This window comes from Schistocerca americana, chromosome X, assembly GCF_021461395.2.
Source record: "Schistocerca americana isolate TAMUIC-IGC-003095 chromosome X, iqSchAmer2.1, whole genome shotgun sequence".
Classification (NCBI taxonomy): domain Eukaryota; kingdom Metazoa; phylum Arthropoda; class Insecta; order Orthoptera; family Acrididae; genus Schistocerca; species Schistocerca americana.
This window is the reverse complement of record NC_060130.1, coordinates 775,499,849-775,514,037: the sequence shown is the minus strand read 5'-3', so window position 1 is coordinate 775,514,037 and position 14,189 is coordinate 775,499,849.

Below are 14,189 nucleotides of genomic sequence, written 5' to 3'. Positions count from 1 at the left end.
CTTCCTCTTGTCTTTAACGTAAAGTGTGCAAAATTTCAGCAAGATCGGAGTAAAATTGTAGATTTGTAAGAAATACAAACAAACGAACACTCTTCTTTATACAAATAGATTAAACTAAATGTTCTTTAACACGAATGTTCTCCGAAGTAACCTGTCGTAAAGTGGTAACCACACGGAAAAAAAGTGGTTTGCGTCGATAAAGTACTTTGCTCAACGTGAGCGCTAGCTAAAAGTATGCTGAAAAAGATTAATTGAGTGTTGGCTAAGTCAGTAAAAAGTGATTTACTTGCCATACAGATTCTTATGGATGGCACAAAATTGTTGAATGTTCCGAGAGGTAACACTAGGTCTCAGAAATAATTTAAAGTCCCTTAACGTCATAGGCTGGAAAATTAGAGACGTACTAAATGCGAAAAGAAAAGTCAGACGCACTGAACGTGCCGTGTTACTGCAACGTTCCGCAAAGCGAATAGTGAAGTGACGAAGCTTCCTAGGGCAGGGAGTGAGGGTTGCTGGCTGGCGTCCAGTGTCCGGAAGGTTTATAGCCACGCTGAATGTGGGCGTTACGGCGCCCCGCAATTTAAAAGACGACCCATCTCCACTCGACACTCAATTGGTCAATCAGCTGTAGTCCTGGAGGCGCGGTGGTATTTCTCCACACCAGACGTGAGCAAGGTGCTTCTGTAAATGGCATATAGCGTTACAACTAGGGTGTTTGCTGGTATGTAGTAATTTTCCCCGAGTAGATGATAACTTTCCCAGTGAATCTGGAGAACAGGTAACGTCCTAACTATGATAGTGTGTGTGTAATAATTTTAATAGGTATCGTTCTACACCAGGTTGCCCTGGAAAACCCCTACTAGGATCTCAACTCCTGGAGTATTTACTTTACTAGCCCACAAATTTACGCATCACAGATAACATACTTTCTCTGTCTCGTACTGAAAGATATTTCTTGAGGTATCTAGCACTTCATATAGAACACAAACCCTGAAACGTCCCTGTCAGATTTCTTTCATGCTATTTAACTTGTATTTCGTGCTGTCCCTCTCAATTATTTGTAATTTAGTTTTGACTTCGTGTTTGTTACCATTCAGTGGTACACAATTACATTAAAGTATCCATTTTTCCAGTAAGCATCCAATCCTATGCACATTATCTACAGTTTGTGCTCCCAAATTTCCATTCTCTCTTTATCATCTGTATGCATGAATGAGTGAGTATGTATGTTCCAACTGCATTTGCGGGTGTTTCACGCCGCCGTAGCTTAGTTTCATGTGCAAGGTGATGCAGATAAATTTCTTTGTCGGAAAGTGTTCCATAGTAGTCGTATTCACAATAATTCAATCGCAGCAAAAAATCAGATGTGTGTGAAATCTTATGGGACTTAACTGCTAAGGTCATCTGTCTCTAAGCTTACACACTACTTACCCTAAATTATCCTAAGGACAAACACACACACCCATGCCCGAGGGAGGACTCGAACCTCCGCCGGGACCAGCCGGACAGTCCATGACTGCAGCGCCAAAGACCGCTCGGCTAATCCCGCGCGGCCCAATCACAGCGATAGGGATAAACCTTTGAGACTCTGACTTATTGCGACACGCTAAATTCTTTTTATTTTTATTCTTGTGAGTTTAAATCTAGTAGATTTGTGTGAACTTTTCCCATCCGAGCTTAAGATTTCCTTCACATTTATCGCCACAGTGTACCTCGGCACTCAATATAACAATAATATGAGTGGGCTAATAAATTACGTACCACGCAACGACAGATCATAGTTTAGAATTATCTTGTGAAATTTTAGTACGATGTTTTATTTTCATAAAATATGCTAAACAGTGGTCACTGTTGCTCTGACAAGCCCATCCTCCATTGTAAGATTATTTTTAATATATCCCGACCGTCGTTTCTGAAGCGCAAAAGGAGGCCTTATATTTGTAGTCTTCGTCTGATTATCTTATTCTTTCTTTTAAAGTTTAAGCTCCTGCTTGCTCTGAATTATTTGATTTAACAGTTGTACTTAAATTGTTCCCATTTGCTCGTTCCATGTAATCACTGGTTCTTTCATTAATATCAACACGTTAGTAATGATTACCAGTTCAGTGATTAATTCAGTTGCCGGCCGAAGTGGCCGTGCAGTTAAAGGCGCTGCAGTCTGGAACCGCAAGACCGCTACGGTCGCAGGTTCGAATCCTGCCTCGGGCATGGATGTTTGTGATGTCCTTAGGTTAGTTAGGTTTAACTAGTTCTAAGTTCTAGGGGACTAATGACCTCAGCAGTTGAGTCCCAGAGTGCTCAGAGCCATTTGAACCATTTGATTAATTCAGTTCTTATTTTAAATTTTGTCAATTTTGATTAAACTGGGTGGCGACACAGAAAATTTTGTTGCACACGAAACTTACAGTAGATTGCAGAGTTTCACATTGGCTAACTTCCCCCAATTTCTGTTTGTAAATCACTCTCTAGATAATGTTTCACCCATTAGTAACCATTCAACCCCCCACCCTCACTCAAAAACAAAAATACAGGTGACAACCCAACATAAATTTCAGTTTAAAATTTTTGTTGAATTTAAAGCTGACTGAAAATCTTCTGCATTACCAATCTTTACAGTATCCTTAATACGTCGCGTAAACAAAATAATATCTTTCATCTTAAGTGAAGTGAAATTATGGTGGTCTTAATAAACTGGGGGATAGTACCCTTACTTAGCGGCGACCGCATCAGCAAACCATATTTAGTCAGGCTCGGTAAAATTCATAAGCGAACTACTGAATACGTTGCTTCTGAAGGAACATGCCGCATGTGAATGCCCTATACACGCTTAGGCATCCTCTAGAAAAATTATTCAACCGTCTGTTACATCATTCCATACTTTGAGAAGCTGCACAGACATTCTAAGACGAGTGACTGCAGGTGATTGAAATTAAAGTGTCTAAATTACAATTCTAAAAGAGGATTCGGATATCTGTAAGCATTAAAGAGGATTGTACTCTCCCGAAGTTATTAATGCAAAAAGTGATATTTCACATGGAATGAAATAAATAGCAAATATCTGAAAATCTTTTAAAATAACTGTCTTTTTTTTCTCGCTTAGTATGCCGGTATATTACTATCATGCAGTGTGAAGTTAACTAAGCTCTCAGTTTCTTCTTAGAAATTCATTTTATAAACACAATCAGTTTTGATTGGGATAATATCTTTTACACTAATTAATGAACCATTTGTTTTTTATTTCGTTTAGTTGTTTACAGTCAATTATTGCTCTTACCGTTTATGCGAAATGCATTGATGTTCTGATTGTAACTTTAAAGTAATTATAAAAGGATTATCCATGTATATATGTATGTCTACCGGGGACCTAGAAACGACGGAGAGGCTCCGTCCCCGCCGCAGCCTCAGTGGTCCACAACCCCACGACGACTACCGCAGTCCACTTCACCCCTCCGCCGCCCCACATCGAACCCAGGGTTATTGTGCGGTTCGGCCCCCGGTGGACCCCCCAGGGAACGTCTCACACCAGTCGAGTGTAACCCCTACGTTTGCGTGGTAGAGTAATGGTGGTGCACGCGTACGTGGAGAACTTGTTTGCGTAGCAATCGCAGACATAGTGTAACTGAGGCGTAATAAGGGGAACCAGCCCGCATTCGCTGAGGCAGATGGAAAACCACCTAAAAACCATCCACAGAGTGGCCGGTTCACCGGACCTCGACACAAATCCGCCGGGCGGGTTCGTGCCGGGGAGCAGGCGCTCGTTCCCTCCCGGGAAGCCGTGCGTTACACCGCACGGCCAACCGGGCAGGCAAGATTACCCATACTCGATGTTCCAAGTGCCGCGAATAATCTTTACCACAAGGGCGTGCTGAAAAGTAACTCCTCCGAATTTCTTATGTAAAACCGCTTAAATGTTTTTAAATAAAACAAACGTTATCAACATTCTACAACTTTATTATTTAGGTCTACATATTGGCAGCCTCTCCGCTATAGGACTTCGAATTGCAGTGTGTGACACGAAGGTGTGTAACGTAACTATGTCGTTGCATGAGAAACAGCATGTTGTAATCGAGTTTTAAATGTGAAAAGCTCGTCCACACATAAAGCACCCTCTCCTTCAGCACGACATCGACAGACCACACACGAACACTGCGACATCTGCTTTGTGTTCACTGTCGTAAGTCATCGTCTATACAGTCCCGATTTGGAACCATCAGATTTTCATCTGTTCCCAAAGAACACCTTATAGAACTTCACTTTGATGGTGATGAAGCAGTGCTACCATATGTGGGGATGTGGATATGTCGGTAAAGCCAAACACTAAACCGTGACCACTCAAGTGATCTCTCGTTGGGAGAAATTTGTCTTTCGCCAGGGTGACTATATTGAGAGATAAATACACTACTGGCCATTAAAATCGCTACACCACGAAGATGACGTGCTACAGACGTGACATTTAACCGACAGGAAGAAGATGTTGTGATATGCAAATGATTAGTTTTTCAGAGCATTCACACAAGGTTGGCGCCGGTGGCGACACCCGGGTTCCCGGGTTCGATTCCCGGCGGGGTCAGGGATTTTCTCTGCCTCGTGATGACTGGGTGTTGTGTGATGTCCTTAGGTTAGTTAGGTTTAAGTAGTTCTAAGTTCTAGGGGACTGATGACCGTAGATGTTAAGTCCCATAGTGCTCAGAGGCATTTGAAACATTTTTTTTTTTTTTTTTTTGTGGCGACACCCACAACGTGCTGACATGAGGAAAGTCTCCAACCGATTTCTCATACACAAACAGCAGTTGACCGGCGTGGCCTGGTGAAACGTTGTTGTGATGCCTCGTGTAAGGAGGAGAAATGCGTACCATCACGTTTCCGACTTTGACAAAGGTCGGATTGTAGCCTATCGAGATTGCGGTTTATCGTATCGCGACATTGCTGCTCGCGTTGGTCGAGATCCAATGACTGTTAGCAGAATATGGAATCGGTAGGTTCAGGAGCGTAATACGGAACGCCGCGCTGGATCCCAACGGCCTCGTATCACTAGTAGTCGAGATGACAGGCATCTTATCCGCATGGCTGTAACGGGCGTACAGCCACGTCTCGATCCCTGAATCAACAGATGGGGCCGTTTGCAAGACAACTACCATCCGCACGAACAGTTCGACGACGTTTGCAGCAGCATGGACTATCAGCTCGGAGACCATGGCTGCGGTTATCCTTTACGCTGCATCACAGACAGGAGCGCCTGCGATGGTGTACTCAACGACGAACCTGGGTGCACGGATGGCAAAACGTCATTTTTTCGGACGAATCCAGTTTCTGTTTGCAGCATCATGATGGTCGCATCCGTGTTTGGCGACATCGCGGTGAACGCACATTGAAAGCGTGTATTCGTCATCGCCATACTGGCGTATCACCCGGCGTGATGGTATGGGGGGCCATTGGTTACACGTCTCGGTCGGTCGGTTCGCATTGACGGCACTTTGAACAGTGGACACTACATTTCAGATGTGTTACGACCCGTGGCTCTACCCTTCAGTCGATCCCTGAGAAACCCTACATTTCAGCAGGATAATGCAAGACCGCATGTTGCAGGTCCTGTACGGGCCTTTCTGGATACAGAAAATGTTCGACTGCTGCCCTGGCCAGCACATTCTCCAGATCTCTCACCAATTGAAAATGTCTGGTCAATGGTGGCCGAGCAAATGGCTCGTCACAATATACCAGTCACTACTCTTGAAGAACTGTGGTATGGTGTTGAAGCTGAATGGGCAGCTGTGCCTGTACACGCCATCCAAGCTCTGTTTGACTCAACTCCCAGGCGTATCAAGGCCGTTATTACGGCCAGGGGTGGCTGTTCTGGGCACCGATTTCTGAGGATCTATGCACCCAAATTGTGTGATAATGTAATAACTTGTCAGTTCTAGAATAATATATTTGTCAAATGAATACCCGCTAATCATCCGCATTTCCTCCTGGTGTAGCAATTTTAATGGCCAGTAGTGTATGTAGACGTGAAGACTAAAGATGATGAATGTTAATAACATTTGTTTTACTTAAAAAGCTTCAAGTGTTTTCACATAAAAAATTCGTAGGCATTACTACCCAGTGCGCCCTCACATATGTGACTTTTCACATGTGTATCCATGCTTTCTTTAAGCTTTGAGTCTGTGTCTGTTTTTTCTTTTGTGCTGAGAGTAATACGTGGTACTGAATATGCGCCGTGTAATGTTTGTACTCGTAAGACAACAAGGAAGCCTCCAATAAGCAGTGTACCGGCCGTGCGTTACTTGTGGTCTTCTGCTTTTCTGCTGTATTTCATCTTTTTTTCTGATACTATCCTAAGTGAATTGACTTATCAGCTATCTGTAGTCCAATAGTATTCCGTACTCCCTGTGGTCATTTTTGTTTCCTCTACGCCATCGAAGATCGTAAAGCAAGTACATTAAAATGCAGGGAAAGAAACTAGATGTGAAAACACTAAAACAGTGGCAATATGCAGACATTTCAGTTGTTAGGGAAGTAGCTAAACGGTTATCCTACTGTAACAAGTTAAATTCTCAGTAAACCGAAAGCAGATAATCGGCCATTATGGCGTTGTTAGTAAGGCAGAGGCATATGATATATATTGCCTGATGAAGCAACCATCTAGACCATGTAATGTATGTATCTACTGTCTTCAGAGAAGTGAGTATAATTCTTGACGTTCGTAAAGAGTGAACGTCTGATACGTCCACTTCGCTCTGCAGAAATAACGCTTCGGGATATTTAGAGGATCGCAGTTGCCACGGGCTAAACGGACCTCAGCCGGCCGACTAGGACCTGCAGTCTTGCGCAGATCATTCTGAACGCCATCCGAAATGGGTTTTTAATGATCGCGCGGCCGTTTTCCAATTAAACTCGGCAAATTGCCGACTGCTGCCTAACGATGTTGCGAGGAGAGCTGAAACGAAACGTGCACCCATCGCTGTAAATGATGCGTGATTTAACTGCCTCTGAATATTTTCCGCGTCCGCTCACGCCTGTCGCCGAGATTTTGGGTTTTATTCAAAACTGCATGTTGTGCCCGCGGCTGTAATTTGGCAGAAAGGATCTCTCTCACTCCAATCATTTTCTGTCTCTTGCTACCGTTTTCTGTAGTGTGTGTGTGTTGTGTGTGTGTGTATGTGTGTGGTGGGGGAAGGGGGCAGCGCATACCGCTGTTCGCTAGCGCTGCAGCATCACACAGCTTAAATTTGAAAATACGATGGCTTAAGCGAAATTCAGGAACGGAAAGCCAGTTAATTACACGAGCTGTTAATTCATTTGAATACAGTCATTGGCTCATCGGCATGAAATTGGCAAAGTACAAAAAGGGCTAAAGCTTTTTCCCGACTTATCATATCCATCTGCTTGCTGATCTCTCTATTAGACGCTCTTACTTGCAGTGGTGGTTTTTGCAAATGCGCTGCGGACTCTCTGTCGTGCAGTATGGACGCACAATAAAATCCGATAACCGAAAATTTCTCAATGTGAATCAGCTTAGTTGTAAACTATTAAACACGCACGATCCCAAAGAATGTAAACATTCGCTGATATAAAACTTGTTATAGCATACGGTATTTTTCATACACTACTTTGAACGATTTGAATTAAATACTCGATAACTCTTCTATGAAAATGACATTAATCATTGAGCGTAAAAATTGGGTGGTGACATTGTTAACTATGTAGCTATAATTACGGCCATTTCAGAAATGTTTAAACGCAACATGGGGACATTTAACTTGAATACCATTGTGGGACGTATTACTACACTCCACGTAGTTAGTGGACCCTGCGATGTGATTTCGTTCGTAGCGCTTCAGACATGTTATAGTCCTAGGTCCGGTAATTACTACAGGGCATTGTTCTAACAAAATTAATTGGTAAAATGGTGCTGGTGGCTGCAGCGATGATTAAAACATAGTAGTTTACAATATTTTTGCTCTTAAGGTGTATCTTTAACCTCTTGAGGAAAAGTGTCGCGTTGTCCGCAGCTTTGTCCATCCCGGATGAATGGAGAAAAATTGGATATCTCTCATGTAAGAATGCTGAGAAGTCGTATAACATGAATCAAAGAAAAGACGGACTGTATTAACTAAAACTAAACTCATTTAAAATAAATTTGAATAATTAAAAGCCGGCCGGTGTGTCCGTGCGGTTAAAGGCGCTTCAGTCTGGAACCGCGTGACCGCTACGGTCGCAGGTTCGAATCCTGCCTTGGGCATGGATGTGGGTGATGTCTTTAGGCTAGTTAGGTTTAATTAGTTCTAAGTTCTAGGCGACTGATGGCCTCAGCAGTTGAGTCGCATAGTGCTCGGAGCCAATAATAAAAAATGTTTATACCCATTGAACAACAGAATGTGAAGAGAGGCTAGAACGATAGTACGACCACACTATACTCATTGAAGAGCCCTGCTCATAAATGTCTTCGAGACTTGCAGCATAGTAAAACATATTACGGAAAACTTAGCATCCAACCTGCCTCAAGCGTCTTGAAAACTAGGATGTACGAGACCTGATGTTCTTTACGTGTACTGATCCAAACGTCAAAGCTAAGCAAAAATGATCCATCGATAAAACGGTGAGGTACAGTGAACAGATAATGCAAGAGTGGATGGATAAGTATGGCAAGTGTTCAAGAAATATTGTGAAATTTTGTTAAGCAGAATGACTGTTGGAAAGAGTGATTCAAGCAACCGTTTGGTTCAAATGTTCGAACAGACGAAACGTGCAGACGTTTTTTCGCAAGTATCTTGAATGATCTTTGACAGATGTATTCTGGGAATGGCAACATAAAAGTAGCGTTCTTCTTTCGCGATTGCGTCGCTTAGAATCGTTGGCAGTCAGTGCTTGCGTACCTCCCTTCAAGGTCAATATTTCTTCATGAGCAACGGGAGAGGACGTTTCCGTTGCTCCGTCCATGTCTGTTGTTTGCTTCTTCTTTCTTCTTCCTCGAAAACCTATATTTGTGTGATTTCCCTCATTGTATGTCGGTCCTGTAAATTTGTTGATTGTAATTCCATAACTTTTTTTTTTTTGCATGTTTATATCAGTTGGGTCTGGTAACCTTGTTTTCCTAGAATTTGCGACTCAGATGGCTTACACTGTTTTGTTCCATATTTTTCTGTATGTCCCAGTAGTCTGATTCATCGCATACACTTTGTGACCATAATTTTAGGGTTTTCTCTGCAGATTTCTATATTGTTTTTTTTTATTTTTCTGTCAGAAAGCCGGCGTCTCTGTTGCAAAACGTTGGATTTTTCAGTTCAAGAAAGGCATTCTTAGTTACACATCTTGTTTTTAATTGAAATGTGATTTCCGGTTTCCTAAGTCTGATTTTTCTGGTCTTTCTCTCGTTACAATTCTCAGTGATCAATTCATCAAAGAATTTGAATTCTTTAACTCGAAATACTACGTTGTTATCAATTTTGCGGTTATCCGAAGCTTTTTTATGTCCATCATGATTTTTTTCGGATAAAATTAGTAGCCTAATTTCCATGGAAGTCTCGCTTGTGCGTCGGTGATGTCTTTGGCAAATAGTGTCATCACATTAACAAAGGCTAAACAATCTAGTTGAACATTAACAACACTAATTTTACATATCTGAGTAATTGGATTAATGACGAAAAGGCACACCGTGATTTAATAACAAAATTCGTAAAATGCTCAGGAAACAGAATGATACATATTCGGTTCAAAAAAGAATGCAGAAATGTCGACACGCAAAATTTAGTAGAAATTGTTGTAACTTCAAAATGATAGATGCACGAAGCATAAGACTTCCATCGTCATACGTTAGCGAAAGATCTTGCCGATAATCCGAGAAAATTCTGGTCCTACTTAAAATCAATACGTAAGCCGAAGGCTTATATTCACTGTTTTTCGACCATTCTGGTGTGACAACAGAAGACAGCAAAAGGAAAGTTGAAGTTTTAAAATTCGCTGTTAAAATATCATTAACGCGGAAGGATCGTACAGACATACCATCGTCTGACCGTCGAACAGACTCTGATAGGGAGGACATAGCATCCTATCGTTGAGATGCACGTGAAAGAGCTGAAAGCAAACAAGTAGCCAGGTCCAGATGGAATCCCAATCCGGTTTCACAGACTACTCTTCGGTATTGTCCCCTTACTTAACTTGCATTTATTGCAAATCTCTCATCAAGCGTTAAGTCCCAGGCGACTGGAAAAAAATCACAAGTGACTCCAGTATATATGAAGGGTATAAAGAACGGACTCAGCAAAATTATAGACCAATATCCTTTACGTCGATTTGATGAAAATTTCTTTAGCATGTTCCAAGTTCGAATAAAATAAACTTCCTTGAGACTAAAGTGCGTCTGTCCACAAATCAACACGGATTTAGAAAGGATCATTGGTGCGAAACTCAGCTTTCCCTTTCTCGCACAGTATCCTCTGAGCCATGAAAGAACGGCAACAAGCAGATTCCATTTTCCCATATTTCCGGAATGCAGTTGAGACAGTGCTCCACAGCGAACTTTCAACGAATGTCCGAGCATATGGAATAAGTGCTCATATAAGTTAGTGGTTCGACGATATCTTAAGCAATACAATAGAAAGAATTACGTAGCCTGAATGGTGAGTGTTCATCAGAAACAAGGGTATCGTCAGCGTTTAGAGAACCGGCATTGGCGACAGACTCCAGAAAGAGTCAACGTAACCAACGTACATTTTACGTAAAGACTGTGAAGCCAAGATAGAGAAATTAGGGCTCGTGCGGAGGCATGTAGACATTGAGGGTACAAGATTAGAGAAATTAGGGATTGTGCGTAACAAGTCTTTTCCCTTGCTCGATCTGCTAATAGGAAGGGAAAGGGAATGAGTATTAGTGGTACAAGGTACATTCCGGCATGGACCGTATGATTCCTTGATGAGTATTTTGTAGATGTAGAGGCGGCTGTAGATGTAGGTCCTAGTTGGTATGTTGGTGCACGTGTTCTTGCTCATTCTCATTTTTTCAAGAGTATTGTAATAGGGATGGGCCATATACATCCACATCTACCCTATCAGATCAAAAGACTTAGTAGTGGACATTAATGTGGTGCGTGTCGACCCTTCGATCTTATGACTGCTTGAACTCTTCTGGGCAACTTTCAGTGAGGAGTCTGAATGTCCGTGGAGGATAACCAGCCCATTCCTCCTCAAGAGCAGAAACTAGAGAAGGTAATGATTTTGGACGCTGGGGCCTAGAGCGAAGTCGATGTTTTAACTCATCCCAAAAATGTTCGAGTGGGTCCAGGTCGGAACCCTGGGCAGGCCAGTCGATTTTAGGTACGGTGCTGTCCACAAACCATTGCCTCCACGTTGCTACTTTATGATAGGGTACATTGTCATGCTGAAACAATAAATCATCGTCTTTAGAGTTTTCTTAAGTGCACCCCTATACCGTAACACACCTCCTCCGTGCGTAACTGTGGGCACTGCACATGATGGCGGTAAGGTAATCCAGGTATTGACCAAAACCAAACCCTGCCATCGGATTGTCACAGGCCATAGTGTGATTCATCAGTCCAAATTGCTCGCCTCCAGTCATCTACTGCCCAGTAGCTTCACTCTTTACACCACCTCAAGTATCGCTTTGCACAGACTATAGAAATGTGTAATTTTTTTGGAGCTGCTCTTCCATTGTGCCCCTTTCTATTTAACTCCCTACGTGCAGATGCTATGGTAACTGGAGTGCTGGATGCATTTTGAAACTTACGACTGATCCCTTCCACTGATTTTATGCAATTTTTACGATCACACTTCGCAATGTTCGACCGTCCCTCTCTGTATAAGAGATCTCCCTGGGCTTAGTTCAGCTATGATGGTTCCTTCCCGTTTTCACTTCACAATCACATCACCAACAGTCGACTGGGGCTTTAGAAGGGCTGTAACATCCCTAATGGATTTGTTACTCGGGTGGCATCCAATGAGTAGTCCGCGTTGGAAGTCACGGAGCTCTGCTGACCGATCCATTCTGGTGTTACTGTTTCTGTACCGACAACACAGCACTCCCTGCCTCCATTTACACTGGTGGGTCCGCCTGTCGTGACATCTAGTGGTCAATTCTGCATTGCATAAGAGTGTCCGGATACTTTTGATCAGATAGTGTAAATCTATATGAATTACTCTGCAATTCACACTTAAGCGTTTGGCAAAAGGTTCATCGATCCAATTTCAGACTATTTCTCTACTGTTACATTTTCGAATAACATGTGGGAAACCCGCAGGACAGGACAAGTAGTTTAAATTGTGAAAAGGGGCCAAAATAAGCGGCTGTCAGTTACACTCGATCATACAACTTTATTTATTTGACCAAACATTACAAGAGCCAAGAAAATTAAAAAAAAAAAAAAAACCACAGCATTAATTTTTGGAACTTAATAACCGGTTGAATACGCCAACAATCTCGTGCCTTAAGGGCAAGGCCACTTTAATTTAAAATCGGCTGAAAGCCAATAACTTAAGACTCAAACCAAAATCAGAAATTTTAAAAGGCAAGAGGCCATATCTTAAAACAGTTCTTTAATTAGGCTGAAGGCCCAAACAATCTGACACCTTAAGAGCAAAGCAACGTTAATTTAAAAATCGGTTGAAGGCTCATCGCTTAAGACTCAAACCAAAATAAATTTTTAAAAGGCAAAAGGCCTTATTTTAAAACAGTTCTTTAATTAGGCTGAAGCCCCAAACAATTTGACACCTTAAGAGTAAAACAACTTTAATTTAAAAATCGGCCGAAAGCCTATCACTTAAGACTCAAACCAAAATAAATTTTTAAAAGGCCGAAGACCTTACCTTAAAACAGTTCTTTAATTAGGCTGAAGGCACAAACAATCTGACTCCTTAAGAGCTTTAAAAGTTGCCAACTTGAAAACACGCGTTGTTGCTTGCGGGAATGACCCAACAGCTGACAACGAAATCCAAACGACACAATGTGAACAGTCGTGACTTGCTGGTAGATGAAGTCAAAACTCTTCTTTCGTGTCCAGGATCGGTGAGCCACGGACCTCGTAGCAATGGGAACAGCACCACACACTCCGACCGCACGTGGACGCCGCCAGCGGTCTCGGCCAACTACGCGCCTCGGAGATTTCCTCGCTGCTCCACGCCAACCGACCAATTGCTCACACACCGCACTGCCGGAAACTATAAGCGCCAGGCCATAGATAGTACAAGGTGCGAATATCGATACACACCGCTGCTGCCACTCGTGGTGAGAGAGGATAAAAGCATAATCGCGATAGCCGCGGGAGACTAAACACAGAATAGCAACCAAGGTTTAATCCAACGCATAACATGAGCCAGTCACGGCTCAGACCCTTATTCTTGTCATTTTATTCCGATGGTCATTTCTCTCTATGTACCTGGTCATCCATTAAATATTTCACATACGAAGGAGAAAGCTGGCGATTGATAGTTCATTAAAAGATCTGGCCGAAACGACCAACGCCCCTGTTTTAATGAATGCCACCCCAACTCGCGTAACATATACGTGACACTCTCCTTTCTTTTACGCTATATTACAAAACGAGCTGCCCTCCTCTGAACTTTTTGGATGAACTCTGTCAATTGAATCTGATAAGGGTCCCATAATTTTCAGCAATACTCCTGAAGAAGACGAGCAAGCGTAGTGTAGGCAGCCTCTTTAGTAGATTTTTGCATCAAATGTTTTGCTAATAAAGCGTTGTCTGTGTTCGCCCTCCCTACAAAATTTTTTATGTGACAGTCCAATTTAAGTTACTCCTAATTGTAATCCCTAGGTATTTAGTTGAAATAACAGTCTTTAAATTCGCGCGATTTATAATGTAACCGAAATGTTACGGATTCTTTTTAGTACTCATGTTTATATCCTTACACTTATATTTGCTAGGAGTCAACTGCCACATTTCACACAGTACGAATAACCCGTTTAAAATATTTTGCAATCGGTTTTGATCTTCTGATAACTTTACTAGACGGTGAACGACAGCATCGTCTGCAAACAACCTGACAGGGCTGCTCTAGTAGGCTCCTAAACCGTTTATGTAAATTAGGAACAAGAGAGAGCTTGTAACAGTTTTACTCAATGACTTTCCGCCTGTGACCACAAACTGTGACCTTTTTCATTGTATATATCGAATTCGGTAGTACAACTGCGACGATACTCTATAAGCTGATTGTGAAGTAACG